This window comes from Lissotriton helveticus, chromosome 7 (assembly GCF_964261635.1).
Source record: "Lissotriton helveticus chromosome 7, aLisHel1.1, whole genome shotgun sequence".
NCBI classification, from domain to species: domain Eukaryota; kingdom Metazoa; phylum Chordata; class Amphibia; order Caudata; family Salamandridae; genus Lissotriton; species Lissotriton helveticus.
The window spans coordinates 430,401,465-430,417,992 of record NC_136068.1 but is presented as its reverse complement, the minus strand read 5'-3'; the positions used below and the strand labels follow the sequence as shown (position 1 = coordinate 430,417,992).

Below are 16,528 nucleotides of genomic sequence, written 5' to 3'. Positions count from 1 at the left end.
GGAAGAAATCCTAATCTTCCTAATCTACCAAAAATGAGGGAGTGGATTGGTATTTACAAGAGAGATTTAGAGCTCGTAGATATATGGAAAGAAAAAGGAGACAAGAGCCAACCCTTCACGCTACACAATAAAAAACTAGGACATAGATCTAGAATCGATTTTTTCTTAATAGATAGAAGCCTACTGGAAAGTGTAACAAACCTAAGCCACATTCCAGCCCATCTATCAGACCACTCCGCCGTACAGTTAACATTACAAATTAAGGTAACCCAGATACATAAAAGGTTTACGGTGGAAAGAGCCATGTTTTTAGATCAGGAAATTGTACAAGCACTCAAAGAAGAAACAGAAGCCTTTTTCGAAAATAATAAAACCGGACACATAAATCAAAGAAAGCGAAAAAGGAAATAACAGATTTAGAAAAAATCATAAACACCCTAGACTCCCAAATACTAATGGAAAAAGATCCAGATAAGAAAGAAAGCTTGCAAAAAGATAGACAAAGACAGAAGGACTCCCTAAGTGATATTCTTGAAGAAAGAGTAAGAACTAAATGGGAAGCAAGCAAGCTGGCAAATCATGAATATGGAGAGGGATGCGGAAAATGGCTTGCATGGAAATTAAAGACCGACGCAGTAAGAAACAAGGTAAAGACCCTAATAAAACAAGACCAAGCAAGCCTGACCTCAGCGGAAGAAGAAATCAGAAATGAATTTGCAACCTTCTTCTCGGAACTATATACTGAAGATGTCAACCCATCTGAGGAACAGATAGAGGAATATTTAAGAGACATGCCAATGTTAAAATTATCTGAAGAGGAGAGAAACGAGCTAAATATGGAAATTTCAACCACCGAGGTTAAAAACATAATAAAAACCCTGAAGAAAGGAAAAGCTGCAGGCCCAGATGCACTGCCAAATGAGTTGTACCTGTCTTTATTGGATACCTTGGTCCCACATATAACAGAGCTGGTAAACTTATCCTTTAAACAAAAGGAAAAGCTGCCGGATACATCGAACGACGCAGTGATAACAATCAATTTAAAGCCAGGGAAAGACCCAAAAAATTGTGAATCATACCGGCCGATATCTCTGCTCAATGCAGATTATAAAATATTTACTAAAATAATGGCAACAAGACTGGGAAAGCTTACATCTCAACTTATACACCCAGACCAAAAGGGCTTTACAAAAGGTAGACAATTATATAAATTGACACATGAACTCATTAGCGCTATAGACATAGCCACGTCAAAAAATACCCCTCTCACAATACTAACTGTCGATGCCGCTAAGGCATTCGATAGAGTAACTGGGCATTCCTGAATAGTATAATGATTAAAAATAACCTAGGGGACTCCTTCCAACACGCAGTAGGAGACATTTATAAAAATCCTAGATCAAGAATCCTGGTTAATGGCAGCCTTACGAGTAATATCAAAATTGGCAGAGGCACTAGACAGGGGTGCCCTCTCTCCCCCCTGCTTTTTAACCTATATATAGAACCCTTAGCAAACAAACTCAGAAGCTGTAAGGAAATGACTCCATTTAAATACCAAGGGTGGGAGAAAAAGTTAGCACTTTACACAGATGATCTGATGCTATTCACAGACAAATATGTAAAATCTAAACCAGCTATTGAAAAAATCATTAGTAATTTTGGACAAGTGTCAGGATACTCAGTCAATCACACAAAAACAGAAATAATGACATGGAACACACACCTTAATAGCCCCAACATAAAATCAGAGATAAAATACTTGGGCATCTTGGTAAATCAAAATTTAGATAAAATACCACAAAACAATCTAAATAGAGTGGCCCGAGAGGTGAGAAAACTGCTTAAAGTATGGTCTAGCCTACCCCTAAGCTTTATAGGGAGGTCTAACATCATAAAAATGACTATACTCCCAAAATATACCTTTCTGTTCAACACCATTCCATTGGAATTTAAAAAGTCGCATTAAAAAAGCTGCAGGGAGAGCTTGCAAGTTTTATATGGGCCTCCAAGGGAACCAGAATATCATGGAAAAAACTCAGGAGGAAAAAAGAGAAAGGAGGAATAGCAAGTCCAGACTTAACAGAATATTATAGGGCTTTTCAATTTAAAAATATACAAGCTCTCCTAAGAATACACCAGTATTACCCGGAATACCTGCAAGCAATGACAGAATCTGAGGACCACTTTCTTTTTAAATTTGGTCACCAAAAATACTTCAAGAAAATCAAGCTAAAGATACTAAAGGAAGCAGTTAAACTTTGGATGCAAATTGGAACAATCCTAAAAATCCCTTATTACAGTACAATGGCACCGATATGGAACTCTCCCGGAACTCCGGACTGTTTAAAAGACGCCATGGCCACCCCCTTAAAACAAAACGATATTAAATACTGGGGTCAACTTCTAAATGGGTCAACATTAATCTCATGGGAAGAAATGCATAAGATCTCCAATGGAACAATATCAAAATTCAAGTTTTATCAACTAAGCAGCTGGGCAAAGACAATACCAACACATGATAAAGATAGCAAGACATTAGAAAAAGAAATGATAAAAATCCTACCCATAAACAAGGAGGTAGCAAAATGGTACTGGACCCTTATAACGGAAGAAGATGAAAGTTCCCAGATGGTAGACCAAATCTGGGGGAGAGACCTGATTATAGAAGACCTACTAAATATATGGGAAGATTCAATAGAGAAATGTTGGTCAACATTAAAATCCGCGGCACTGAAAAGGAATCATCTTTATACTTTACATAGAGCCTATGGGACACCGAAAAAACTCTCAAAATTCAAAAACGCAGGAATCAAAAAATGCCCTAAATGTGGGGAAGAAAGGGCAGACGATGTCCATATGTTCTGGAGCTGCCCATCCCTGAGAATATTCTGGGAAGAAGTTGGTAAGACGTTAAATTCGATATTTCAAAAACATCTAAAAGTAAGTACAACTCTTATTCTCTTTGGGATTGGTAACACAACAGAGAAAGTTAAATTAACAGTAATGGAAGCAAAGCTACTTTTTGTATTAATGGTGATAGCTAGAAGGGAGATCTGCATTAAGTGGATTGGCCCATCACCCCCGACACATGGAGAGTGGATGAACTCAGCCATCAAGACAAATAAACTAGATAGAAGGGGGAAAACTAGCAAGAGGTTTAAATATTGGGAGATCATGGAAAAACATCTGACCTCTGAGGAAAGGGCAGAACACACTGTCCTATGATTAAAGCGAAAGCATAATCTGGTTAATGAGTATGATACTCATAGAGTAGCCAAGGTGGCTAGCTCCCCACCTCTCGACTACAGATATGTTTATATGTAAATGGCAAAGGAACTCCTCTGACCGAGCAAGATAAGGGAAAACTCCCCAGACAAGAGAGACCATGGGGCAGTGACGGTACAAAAGCTTCAGAGGCAGAAACCAAATTTTCCATACACATAAAATTTTCGCTATATGAGGATAAAAAAAAAGAGCCATTTATTCAAATTCACTCCAACAGGGTGGTGCTGCGCACTAACCCTAAATTTCTTCCTAAAGTGGTTTCGCAGTTTCATGTCAATCAGACCATCGAACTGCCCGCATTCTTTCAGGACCCTGAGACAGTAGCAGAAAGAATGCACCACACACAAAAGAGCGTTGATGTACTACATTGATAGGACCAAGGACTTTAGAAAGACACAGCAGCTCTTCGTTGCTTTTTCAGCCCAGCACAAAGGCAACCCCATTTCCAAAGCAGGGATAGCCAGGTGGATCGTTAAGTGTATTCAGATTTGCTATCACAAGGCTAAGCGCACTTTAACGGTCCCCCCTAGAGCCCACTCCACCCGCAAGTTGGGGGCCTCCATGGCGTTCCTGGGTAGCATTCCTTTGGAAGATATTTGTAGAGCAGCCACATGGTCTACACCACATACATTTACTAAACATTACTGTGTAGATGTGCACTCCAAACAGCAGGCAGCTGTAGGACAGGCTGTTCTTAAAACACTTTTTCAGACTTCTGCAGCTGGCACAGGCGGCCGCCGTTAATGGAGGGACTGCTATGTATTCTATGCTATAGATATGAATTCAGCAGCCCACATGCTTCGAACTGAATATGCTACTTACCAGTATGCATCTGTTCTTGGCATGTAGGGCTGCTGACATTCATATCGCCCGCCCTCCTCCCCGGCGCCTGTAGCGGCTGCAGACTTTCTTGCATTTACTCTTAAGCATGGCCATCGCTTACACTCTTACACTCCATCTTTGCCACAATGGCTAAAAACAATCTGAGGATGGAGTCGATGCCCATGCGCACTGTAGTCCAGGGGAGAAGCCACCTATCTCGTGATACTTCGAAGACTCTTCCAGGACAACAATGTGCAATCAACACTAGGCGGCGATCTATGCTATAGATATGAATGTCAGCAGCCCTACATGCCAAGAACAGATGCATACTGGTAAGTAGCATATTCATTCTTGGCATAGAGGGCTGCAGAGTGGTACATGCCCTCCCTGCCTCCCCAGAAACCTGTGTCTGTCCCAACATTATCTTATTTAGATACACTTACATGGGCATCTCTTTCTGTATTCTATTACACTACTCCATCTAACCCTAATATGGCAAAACAATCTAAGGATGGAGCCGATGCCCATGCGCACTAACACCCAAAGGAGGAGTCATCGATCCCGTGACGACAAAGTTCAAGTTCATGCATTTGTAAAGCGCACTACTCACCCAGAGGGTCTCAAGGCGCTGGAGGGAGGGGATTATTGTTTATCGAATAGCCATGTTTTCAGTTCTTTTCTGAAGGAGGTGTGATTCTGAGTAAGGCGGAGGTGGGTGGGGAGTGAGTTCCAGGTCTTGGCAGCCAGGAAGGAGAATGATCTGCCCCCCATAGTGGTTTTTCGGATGCGCGGGACTGCGGCGAGGGCTTGGTTGGATGATCTTAGTTGGCGGGTGGGAAAGACTTCTCCAAGAGAAAAACAAGTGCAATCATCCGAGCCCAACACCAGATGGCGATCTATTCATAAATGTACCACTCTGCAGCCCTCTATGCCAAGAACAGATGCATACTGGTAAGTAGCATATTCCTTACAAGCCCTGGCACTCCTGGTGCACTTTACTGGGGACTGACAGTAAATCCAATGAACCAATCAGGAACATCAATCATAGTTACACTTTACATAGGGAGCACTTGCATTGCGGCACGGATTGGCCGTGGCGCAGTGCCCTGAGCAGCGGACACCAGCAAAAACATCTGAGGCACATCAGCAAAAAGTGGAAGGGAAACTCACGCCAAGGTGCCAGGTCTAACACTCTTGTGCTATGAAAATCTGAGGGCCTGATCCTCTGATGGGAAGGTTCTAGAGAGGTGCTTACGCCTGATTGGCTGTAGTTTGGACTAGCATAATGACATGGATAAGCTATGAAAGGACTTTTTTTCTTCTAATGTATTCCTATGTGTTAATGCTAACCTTGGTACTTATAAGTATTTATGGTTTTAGAATGTATGTAATTATGTTTTTATATACATATATTGTTGGTTTTATTTCTAATTTATTTCCCGTGGGGCTCCCACTTCGACGACGGGGAATATTCAAGCATGTGAATCTATGAAAGACACCAATACTGGAGAACCACCGTTTACAGGTAAGTAACAATAGTTCTTAACCATTACTGAATTTTCTCCTATAGGAATCCATTGCCTGTTTTTCTCTGAAAATTCTTGTAAGTGTCTACTTTTGAAAATTACAAATATTCCTTAGAAATCGTACAAACTACTGAAATGTAATTGCTTACCTGTCTTAGGTAGAGTTCCCAGTGCTGGACCTAGGAACCCAATACTGGATTACAAAAGTAACGAAAACCTCCTTTACCTGTGACTTGTATTTCCTGCCATAGGATAACATTGACAGTTTTTCACTGAAAAGTTTCTAAATGTCAACTTTTAAAATACCTTTTTGTTCCTTAAAAATCATTGCAATAACCAAAACGTTTTTACTTAACTGTTTTCAGCTTAGACCCCTAGACTGAACATAGGATCCAGTCCTGGAATTAGCAAAGTAATCTCTCAAGTAATCATCTGCGTTTCTGTAGAAAAACCTATTGAGCTCAATGTTAAATTGTGTTTAGAATTGTTGCCTACTGCAACCACTGTACCTATTGGGTTTACAAAGTTAATTGCCTTGCTGCAAAGTACTCATCTGAGATGACTCATGTTGAGAAAAGTATGTTTGAGGCATGTGGGCTGCTGTATTCATATCTGTGCATAGATTGCCCCCTAGTGTTGGGTCCGAATGATTGCACTTTGTTGTCCTGGAAGAGTCTTCGAAGTATCACGAGGTAGGTGACTCCTCCCCTGGACTAGAGTGCGCATGGGCATCTTCTCCATCCTCGGATTGGTTTTTTCCTCCATTGGGTTCGGATGTTACTCCTATACTCCAACTTTGGAATCTAAACAAAACTTTTCTAAAAGGCCAAAAGGGCTTCGTTATTGTTGTCGCTCGGTACCTCTTGACTCGACCAAGCTTTCCATCTCGACTCGGTTGTCGACGCGGGCCGTTGGGCCTTTTCGACGACACGTGAGACTACCGTCGATGGAAAGGAGCCCGTTCAAAAGGTTCCCACAATGCCACTCCAAGTTCCCCCATACTGACATACACTCAGTATGCAACAAGTGCCTTTCCCCAGACCATAAGGAAGAAACCTGCACACCCTGTGCCCAATTTCGGTAGAAGAAAACCATACGAATTCGACGGGCCGCTAGGCAAGAGATGCAGCGACAGGCACCGGAACCGGACAACATCTTCGATGATGACCAAGATCTTCCAGAAGCACCAGTCTCTGACCTAGAGATCGTCCCCGTCGAGGACTACTCAGACTCCGATGACGACATCCCACCGGGGCAAATCGTGAGTACACTGACCCCGACACTGTCCCCGACACCAATTACCACGCTACCTAAGGCTCTGGTCGAGGCATCGTCAAGAGGCCTTAGCTAAGATCCGAAAAAACATTAGACAGCCCCGCCATCCGGCTTGGCTCCGAAACCTAAGCCTTCAGAGGCCCCAGGGCCAAATAACGTCATCCCTAAGAAGGTTCCAGAGCCAAAAAAGTTTGTCGACCCGAAGGGCGTCGAACCGAAGAAGGCCGTACAGCCCAAAAGCGTCGACCCGAAGAAAACCGTCGACCCAAAGGCCGTTCAGTCAAAAGGCGTCGAACCAAAAACAACCGTCGACCCAAAAAAGGTCGTCGGAACGAACATGAACACCCAGCCGAAGGGCGCCGAACCAAAGAAGGTCGTCGACCCGAGCAAGCCAGCTGTACCGAAAGTCGCCGACCCCGCAAAGGTCGCCGACAAAAAGGGTGCCGTACCGAAGCCTGTAACCCGTCCGGAGAAGGCTATCGACCAAAGGACAAGTGCTCCAAAAAAAAGTCGATCCCAAAAGGCCCATCGACTCGGCAAAGGACAGTCAACCATAAAAGCCTGTCGAGCACAAGAAACGTGTCGAACCGAAAGACCCGGTCGACCTGAAATCACTCGTCGACCCGAAGAAAGGGCCCGAGCCGAAGAAAAGCACAAAGCCCCCAAAAGACATCGAATCAGAAGGTGTTATCGACCCCAAAAAAGTCAAAAACACAACCAAGGACTGTAGAGGAAGAACTCTTCCATCCAGATCCATCAGACGACCAGGCAAAAATATATATTAATCTTGACACTGGTAGTCACAATCCTGCACAGGGAGAAGAGGCCACTGGACACTGACTCTTATTCCCTATTCCCCTGTTCCACTAAAGAAAAAGGACTTTGGGACTTCTCCCTCTAGACCCTTCACTCCTTCCTATCCCATTATGCCTACTACACCTTTTGCTCCTTACTCTCCTTCTCCCTATGGGGACAATTAGGGGAACACCGGGGAGGATCCACAGCCTGAATATGATTATCCACCAGATCCTGACCCACAGAATGAACCATGGGAGGAACCAACTGACCCTTATAACACCCATCCCATCCCTGATGTATCCTCTTATCCAACTAAGTCGTCACCTACTGATGACACCATTGTTTTCAACCAACTAATAAGACAGGGCAGCGCAGTACCACAATGTAGACCTGCATAATGACACTGTGGAAGAAGACTTCTTGTTTGACACCTTCCCTACTTCAGAAAAAAGTGTCAGAACACTTCCTATGTTAAAGGGAGTGTTAAAACACACACCTGACATATTTAAAGATACAGCCAGGGCAAGGGTAATCAATCCCAGGATTGAGAAAAAGTATACAGCAGCCCCTACAGACCCTACCTACATCAAAGGGCAGTTACCATTAGACTCACTGGTAGTGGCTAATGTACGGAAAAGGGCCAACTCACAGACAACGGGTGAAGCACCTCCCCCCGATAAAGAATCAAAGATACTAGAGGCCTCGGGTAAAAGGGTAGCAGCACAAGCCTCCAATTCATGGAGGATTGCGAATACACAAGCTCTGCTAGCCCGTTACGACCGGGCACACTATGACCAGCTTAAAGCTTAATGCAACACCTTCCTGAGCTTTTTAAAGCACAAGCTAATGACCTCATACAGGAGGGAAAATTCATTACAAACGCCTCCATCAAATGTGCGCTTGACGCAGCTGACACCGCAGCCAGGTCTAATAACACAAGTGTTTTACTACGCCGACATGCATGGCTGCGTATTTCAAGCTTTAAGAACGAAGTGCAGTCCACCATTCTTAACCAGCCGGTCAATCAGGACTTTCTTTTTGGCCCTGCTGTCGACACAATTTTATACAAAATGAAAAAGGACACAGAAACCGCAAAGTCAATGGGCGTGTTGCAGTTTCAGCAACATAGAAGTTCCTTTCGACGCTCCTCACACAGGGCGACTACACGAGGCAATACCTCGCAAACGTCATCTTCATGCAAAGGCAACACACAAAGTTCCTTCACCAAAACTTCAAACAGAGGAGGTTATAGGGGCAACAATAATAAGGGAAGAGGTCGTGGAGGCAATAATACCAGAGCCTCCACTGCCACAAAACAGTGACTTCATCACGCTACCTCCAGACCACCTAACACCGGTCGGAGGCAGACTCCAAATATTCCTACCTGTCTGGAATGTGATTACCACGGACAGGTGGGTGCGACAACTTATCCAGTATGGCTACTGCCTAGAACTCACTTCTACCCCACCAAACATATCACCCAGACACCGTCCCATGTCCAAAGAACACATCACCCTGCTACACCAAGAGGTGAAATGCGTGCTGGAAAAGGGGGCCATAGAGCCAGTCCCTTTCCAACACCAAGGGACAGGAGTATACTCCCTATACTTCCTTATTCCCAAGAAGGACGGTTCCCTCAGACCAATATTAGACCTCAGACCCCTAAATCAATACATACTGTTGGAGCACTTCCATATGATCACACTACTGCAAGTGCTCCCGTTGCTACAGTAAGGAGACTTCCTAGCAACAGCGAGGTGACTTCCTAGCAACATTGGACCTCAAGGACGCGTATTTTCACATACCCATCCATCCAGCTCACAGAAAATACCGCAGGTTCACAATACAAGGTCAACACTACCAATTCAAGGTTCTCCCCTTCGGAGTAACCACGGCTCCAAGGGTGTTTACAAAATGCCTAGCGACAGTAGCTGCACATCTCAGAAGGCAACACATCCATGTGTTTCCGTATCTAGACGATTGGCTAATACAAACGAAATCGTACCAACAGTGTGCAAGAGACACGTCTCAAACACTTCTGCTGCTGCACAGCCTAGGGTTTTCTATAAACTACCCAAAATCGCATCTGCAACCATCCCACACACAGCAATATCTGGGAGCCACTATAGATACCTCAGTGGCAAAGGCATACCCAAACTCAGCGAGGATAGCCAGCATGCAGATGCACATTCGCAAATTTTTCCCACAACACTCTCTGCCAGCTCGGGTCTTCATGCAGCTCATAGGCATGATGGCCTCCTGTATATTCATTGTCTCCCATGCCAGACTTCAAAGTCGTCCGTTGCAAGAATGCCTAGCATGGCAGTGGAACCAAGCTCAAGGACAACTAAAAGACCTAGTGTTGGTAGACAGTCGCGCTCACAATTCTCTGCAGTGGTGGAACCCACAAAATCTTTCAAAGGGGCGACTGTTCCAAGAGCCAGTTCCACAACTAGTACTAACAGCGGACGCATCACTAACAGGCTGGGGAGCCCATCTCCTTCAATACACAGTACGGGGCTCTGGGCAACCAAACAAAAGAAACTGCATATCAACCAACTAGAGTTGCTAGCAATATTCTTAGCCCTGAAAGCATTCCAAAAATACTTATACAGCAAGACTGTGTTGATCCGGACGGACAACATGACCGTAATGTACTATATCCAGAAACAGGGAGGAACACACTCCCCACAGCTGTCCCACCTGGCACAGAGTATATGAAAGTGGGCAGTTCCAAAAGAAATCTTCCTCCTAGCAGAACACCTTCCAGGGAAAGACAATCAGATAGCAGACCTGCTCAGCAGGCACTGCCAACAACTACACGAATGGGAGATTCACCCCCAAGTTCTCCAGCCATTCTTCAAACAATGGGGTCACCCAGACATAGACCTGTTTGCCACAAAAAAAACCTCTAAATGCCAGTACTTTGCCGCCAGGTTCCCACATCCGCTGTCACAGGGCAATGCGATATGGATGAACTGGTCAGGCAGATTTGCGTACGCTTTTCCCCCAGCACCACTGATTCCGCTGGTGGCACGCAAACTGCGGCAACAGTCACTCACACTAATCCTAGTTGCTCCCACATGGGCGAGACAGCCGTGGTACACAACGTTCCTGGAGCTTTCAGTAGTTCCTCATCAAAGATTGTGCCTCGCACCCCATCTTCTAACTCCGAACCATGGAGAAATCAGACACCCAGATCCCAATCAGATGAAACTAGCGATCTGGCTCCTGAAGTCTTAAAATTCGGTAACCTTAACTTGCCACAAGACTGAATGAACATCATTTTGCAGCGTGAATCTTTCTGGATTCACTATGCTGTGCATTATTCCGCGGTCTTGTGGTTGGGTCCGGATTCGTAGTCTTTTCTTTTTTTTCTTTTCGTAGCCCAGGTGGGCGTCGGCGTCACACCTCCTGGGTGTATTTCCGGTGATGTCGGCGTGCTTCCTGCGGAAGCTCCCACTCTTGGGCGCCATCTTCAGATTCTTTTTTTCCGCAGTCGGGTCTGGATCGTTCCCGTTTGGGCTCCAGACATTTTTGGAGAAAGAAGAGAAGAAAATACAGAAATCACAAAGGAAAGTCATCTGAAGACTCCAGGGGACTTCATCGACGAGGAGTCAGCAAAGGAAGAGGCGAATTAGTCGAGATCCTCGACGACCGTCGACGAACACGCGACCAGGGAGGCCCTGAGCGCTCGATGATGGACAACACGCCGTTCAAGTTCTGCCGTAACTGCCACCACAAGTACGTGCAAAAGGACCAGCAGCCGGTATGCAACCTTTGTCTACCGGTGAATCACGAAAGCGAGGACTGCAACGCCTGCTCCGCCTTCACCCCGAAGACCCTTCGTGTGAGAGAGAGACAGAGGGTAGCGCACTCCACCCTGCAGGGGAAGGCCCCGACTCCGTCCCTCTACGACCTGGGGATGTCTTCCGAGGAAGAGGACAACGCTGCCGCCGAAGACTACAGCTACGCGGTCGTAGAGACCGATTACACGAAGACTTCTGATAAGGTAGGAGACTCTCCGGCCCCCAAGAACCCGAGAGACAGTCTCGAAAAAATGAGGGCAAGGCCTCGAAAGCGCCGACGCCGAAGCACCAGGTGTCCGCGAGTACTCACAGGCCCAGCGGATCCTCTGAGAAGGAGTCCCCGGCGCCGAGAGCTGTTGAACAGCAGAAGTCGTCGAAAATCGTCCCCGAAAAGGATCGATCGACGCCGACGGACAAGGACCCTAAACTACCGACGCCGACCAGAGACCCAAAATCCGGTTTGACGTCGACGTCGAAAACTTCGGCACCGAAAGGCACGGCGCCGAGCCAACCGCCAAAAAGAGCGGCCGAACCATCCGACGCGGAACACGCGGCCGAGATGGAGAAAAGGAGAAGGCGCCTCGAAGCCGAAATGGAAAACATCGTGCAGCGGAAGAAAGAATTCTCCGCAAAGATGAAAGCTTTCACGATCCCTCACAAGACCAGGCCACCGGTGGTGGAGGTGGTCGAGGAGGAAGACGAGGTCACCGAAGAACAAGACCAAGACCCGGACGTCGAGGTGGTCGACGACCAGGAAGAGTACGAGAATCCCTACGATAGCTACAACTATGGGGAGGAAGAGGACAGCAGGACGGACGCAGAGTCGGCCCCCTCTGACCTACAGGAGGTGGATTACATGGATGTCGAGACCGACAGCCCGGAGGAGGCGGTCGACACGTATCCCTCGAGGCCCTTGCCGCCGGACGACATCGGGGCCTACAATTCGGTGATAAGGTCTGCCGCAGCGGCATTCAAGCTGAAGCTCGATGAAGAGAAGCAGAAAGCAGACTTCCTTCTAGAGACATTGCTCCCAACACAAACAAGGAGCCAGTACCTGCCAATGCTCGACAGCGTCTTGGCCCAGGGGAAGGAAGCATTCAGGGAGCCCGCAACATGCAAGGCAGTAACTCCCAGAACAGAGAAAAAATACAAACATTCCTCAAAGGACCCACCCTAGATTTAGGGGATGGTCTCCGCAGACTCCATTATCACGGCCACAGCAAGGAAGAGGGCTAACGTACCCACTACCTCTGGAGCACCTCCGGATAAGGAGAGCAAAAGGATGGATCTGGTGGGCAGAAGGATCGAACGGAATGCCGCGACCCACTGGCGCATGGCTAATTCCAACGCCCTGATAAACAGGCACATGTACCAGATCATGGAGGAGCTGGGGCAGTTGGTGAAGGACCTGCCCCAGGATGCCAGACAGAAGGCCGAAAAGCTGGTTGAAGAAGGGAAGAACGCGGCAAATTCTTGCCTTAAGACGGCCCTGGATGGAGCAGACACCGCCAGCAGGCTCATGATGATGGGTGTCACTGAAAGAAGACACGCATGGCTAAGGATCTCAGGTTTCAAACCCGAGGTGCAACACAGCATTCTGAACACACCGTTCAACGGCGACACGCTTTTCAGAACAGTTGATGAGAAGCTCAGCCAACTGAAGAAGGATAATGAAACAGCAAGGTCCATGGGAGCATTGCAGTTCAGAGGCAACAAAAGGGGCACCCCGTCACGGAGGCCTGGCGGGAGAGGTGGAAACCAGCCAGGTACATCACACCAGGCTTTCCAACAAACGCACCAGACACTCGCAGGTCGAGCAGGGTCAGCAGAAGCAGTCCTGGCAATACCAACAAAGAGGCCAGTCCTTTCGAGGGAGAGGAAACGGACGTGGCCAGAATAGAAGAGGGGGACAGCAGCCCGCCTCTAAGTGACTTCAAAAAACTCCGTGTGCCCACCCACAGAAAAGATCCCAGGGGGCGGCCCTTACAGAGGGATCAAGATAAGCTAGACATCTACGACCACATAACACCATTGGAAGGAAGGTTAAGATTTTACCTTCAGGAGTGGAGAAAAATCACATCAGACAAATGGATCCTCAACATCATCCAATTCGGTTACTGCATAGAGTTGGAGGGGAGGCCAGTAAGCAGAAAACCAAAGAGAAAACAACTAGCAAGCAAACAGCTAGAGTGTCTTCAGGAAGAGGCAAAGGAACTCCTGCGGAAGCAGGCCATAGAACGGGTACCCTTCAAGGAAAGAAACACAGGAATATACTCAACGTACTTCCTGGTGCCAAAGGTAGACGAGACAATGAGACCCATTCTGGACCTAAGGTTCCTGAACAAATTCATAATAACGCAAAAATTCAAAATGACCTCCCTGCAAGAGGTGCTCCCGCAATTGCAGATCGGGGACTTCATGGTCACAATAGACCTCAAGGACGCCTACCTGCACATCCCAATGAACAGAAAGCACAAGCATATGCTCAGGTTCACCATCGGAGAAAGCCACTACCAGTTCACGACACTAGCCTTCGGGCTAAAATCAGCACCAAGGGTCTTCACAAAGTGCCTCGCTGCAGTCGCAGCGCACCTACGAAGGCAAGGAATACACGTATACCCTTACCTGGACGACTGGCTGGTGAAAGCAAATTCATACCAGAAATGCAAGCAGCACGCACATACAGTGACGAGCACGCTCATAAGCCTGGGATTCTCTTCCATTGGAAGAAATCATCAATGGAGCCAGAACAAGTGAAGATCTTCCTGGGAGCACAGATCAACACCTTATAGGGCAAGGTGTTCCCCAGCGAGAAGAGGGCGCTGGTGAAGGAAACTCGCCTCTACCGGAAGGGACAAGCTCGGACAGTGAGGACTGCGAGCAAGATCATGGGGATGATGGCATCATGCATCCACCTGGTACCCAATGTACGTCTCCCCATGAGACCCATTCAAGAATGGCTACAGGAGCAATGGTCACAAGCTACAGGCAGTTGGGAGGATCTAGTGGTTGTGACGCACGCAGTGCAGAAGGAGATGACATGGTGGACCATGGAGAACATTACAAAGGGGAAAGCCTCTAACACCCCCAACGCCAACAGTGACCATCACCACAGACGCATCCCTGAAGGGATGGGGCGCTCACATGGAGGAGCTCAAGGTGAGGGGACTGTGGACGCAAACAGATGCGACAAAGCACATCAATTACCTAGAATTGAAGACAATCTTCCTTGCACTGAAAGCTTTCCAAACAAGGCTGTACAAACACAAGGTGCTGCTACAGACAGACAACACCACCGCGATGTTCTACATCATCAAGCAGGGGGGCACACAGTCAGCCCCGCTCTCAACGCTGGCGCAGGAGATATGGAGATGGGCCATCCCTCTCAAAATAGACCTGCTAGCCATACACCTACCAGGGAAGGACAACATACAGGCAGATTGGCTCAGCAGCCAGACATCGGCATCCCACGAGTGGGAGCTCAATGCTCAGGAGACAAGGTGGCTGTTCGACAGATGGGGAACTCCATCGGTGGACCTGTTTGCCACACGCCGGAATGCAAAATGCCAAAACTTCGCATCCAGACAGCCCGAGGAGGGGTCACTGGGGAATGCCCTATGGATAGATTGGTCCGGGACATTTGCTTACGCCTTTCCCCCGATACCACTGATGCACAGAGTACTGAGCAAGTGCAGAGCGAGCAACATGACCCTGATACTGGTCGCGCCACAGTGGGCCAGACAGACATGGTACTCGCAGATCATGGAGATGACACAGTGTGCACCCCACAGATTCGGCAGGAGGAAAGACCTACTCTCCATGCAGAACGGAGAGGTGCTACACCCAGAGCCAGAGAGCCTGAGCCTAGTAGCGTGGCTCCTGAGGACATAGAGTTTGCACATTTGAGATTACCAGAAAGCACCCTGAGGGTCCTTCGGGAGGCACGAAGGCCCAGCACTCGGAAGTGCTACGTTGCGAAATGGAAAAGATTCACAATGTGGTGCAGGAAAGAAAGACTTCACAATAAAATGAAGAAGGACTCCACAGTGCTAAAGTACCTGACACACTTGCTGGAAAGGAACCTTAGCTCATCCTCGTTAAGAGTTCACTTGGCAGCGATAGTCGCCTACACAAGGGGAGAAACGTGCAGGAGTTTCTTCACATCACAGGTGGTGAAGAGATTCCTAGAAGGAGCGAAAAGGATCGCACCACCCAAGCGGGTGCCGCCACCTGCATGGAACTTAGTTCTAACGGAACTCATGAAGGAACCCTTTGAACCACTTCACAGGGCCTCCCTAAAGATGCTAACTATGAACACAGCTTTCCTGGTTGCAATAACGTCCTTACGAAGAGTAAGCGAACTTCAGGCGCTAACGCTACAAGAACCCTACATACAAATACACAATGATAGGGTTGTGATGAGGACTGACCCACACTTCATGCCAAAGGTGGTATCCAAATTCCACATGAACCAGTCTATACAGATACCGAGTTTTTTCCAACAACTAGCGCAGAGCGGGCTCTGCACACCCTGGACGCCAGAAGGGCAGTCATGCACTACATTGAGAGGACGAAGGGACACAGGAAATCAAAACAGTTCTTCGTGTCATTCGCTAACAGTTTCATGGGAAAGGCAGTAACCAAAAAGACTATTGCACGGTGGATCGCACAGACAATTCAACTCTGCCACAAACGTGCAGGACAAGAGCTAGCAGAGGGGACACGTGCCCACTCCACTAGGAAAAAGGGTGCTACAATAGCCTTCCTGGCTAACACACCCATAGAGGACATATGCCTGGCGGCAACATGGGCTTCGGTACACACGTTCACGAAGCACTACTGTGTGGACATACAGATGAACAAGGAAGCACAAGTCGGACAAAAGGTGCTCCAGCACATATTCAATAACCAACGCTCATCTTCCACCCAGCCACCACAGAGATGAGAAACCGCTACAAAATCTATGCACAGCATAGTGAATCCAGAAAGATTCACGCTGCAAAACGAATAGTT

General features: G+C 47.2%; 1 protein-coding gene across 1 annotated transcript in view; it reads left to right on the top strand.

Moving 5' to 3' along the window:
- Nucleotides 1-16,528, top strand: part of EIF3C (eukaryotic translation initiation factor 3 subunit C) — a 683,261-nt gene that overhangs the window by 356,274 nt on the left and 310,459 nt on the right. The window lies entirely within an intron of this gene.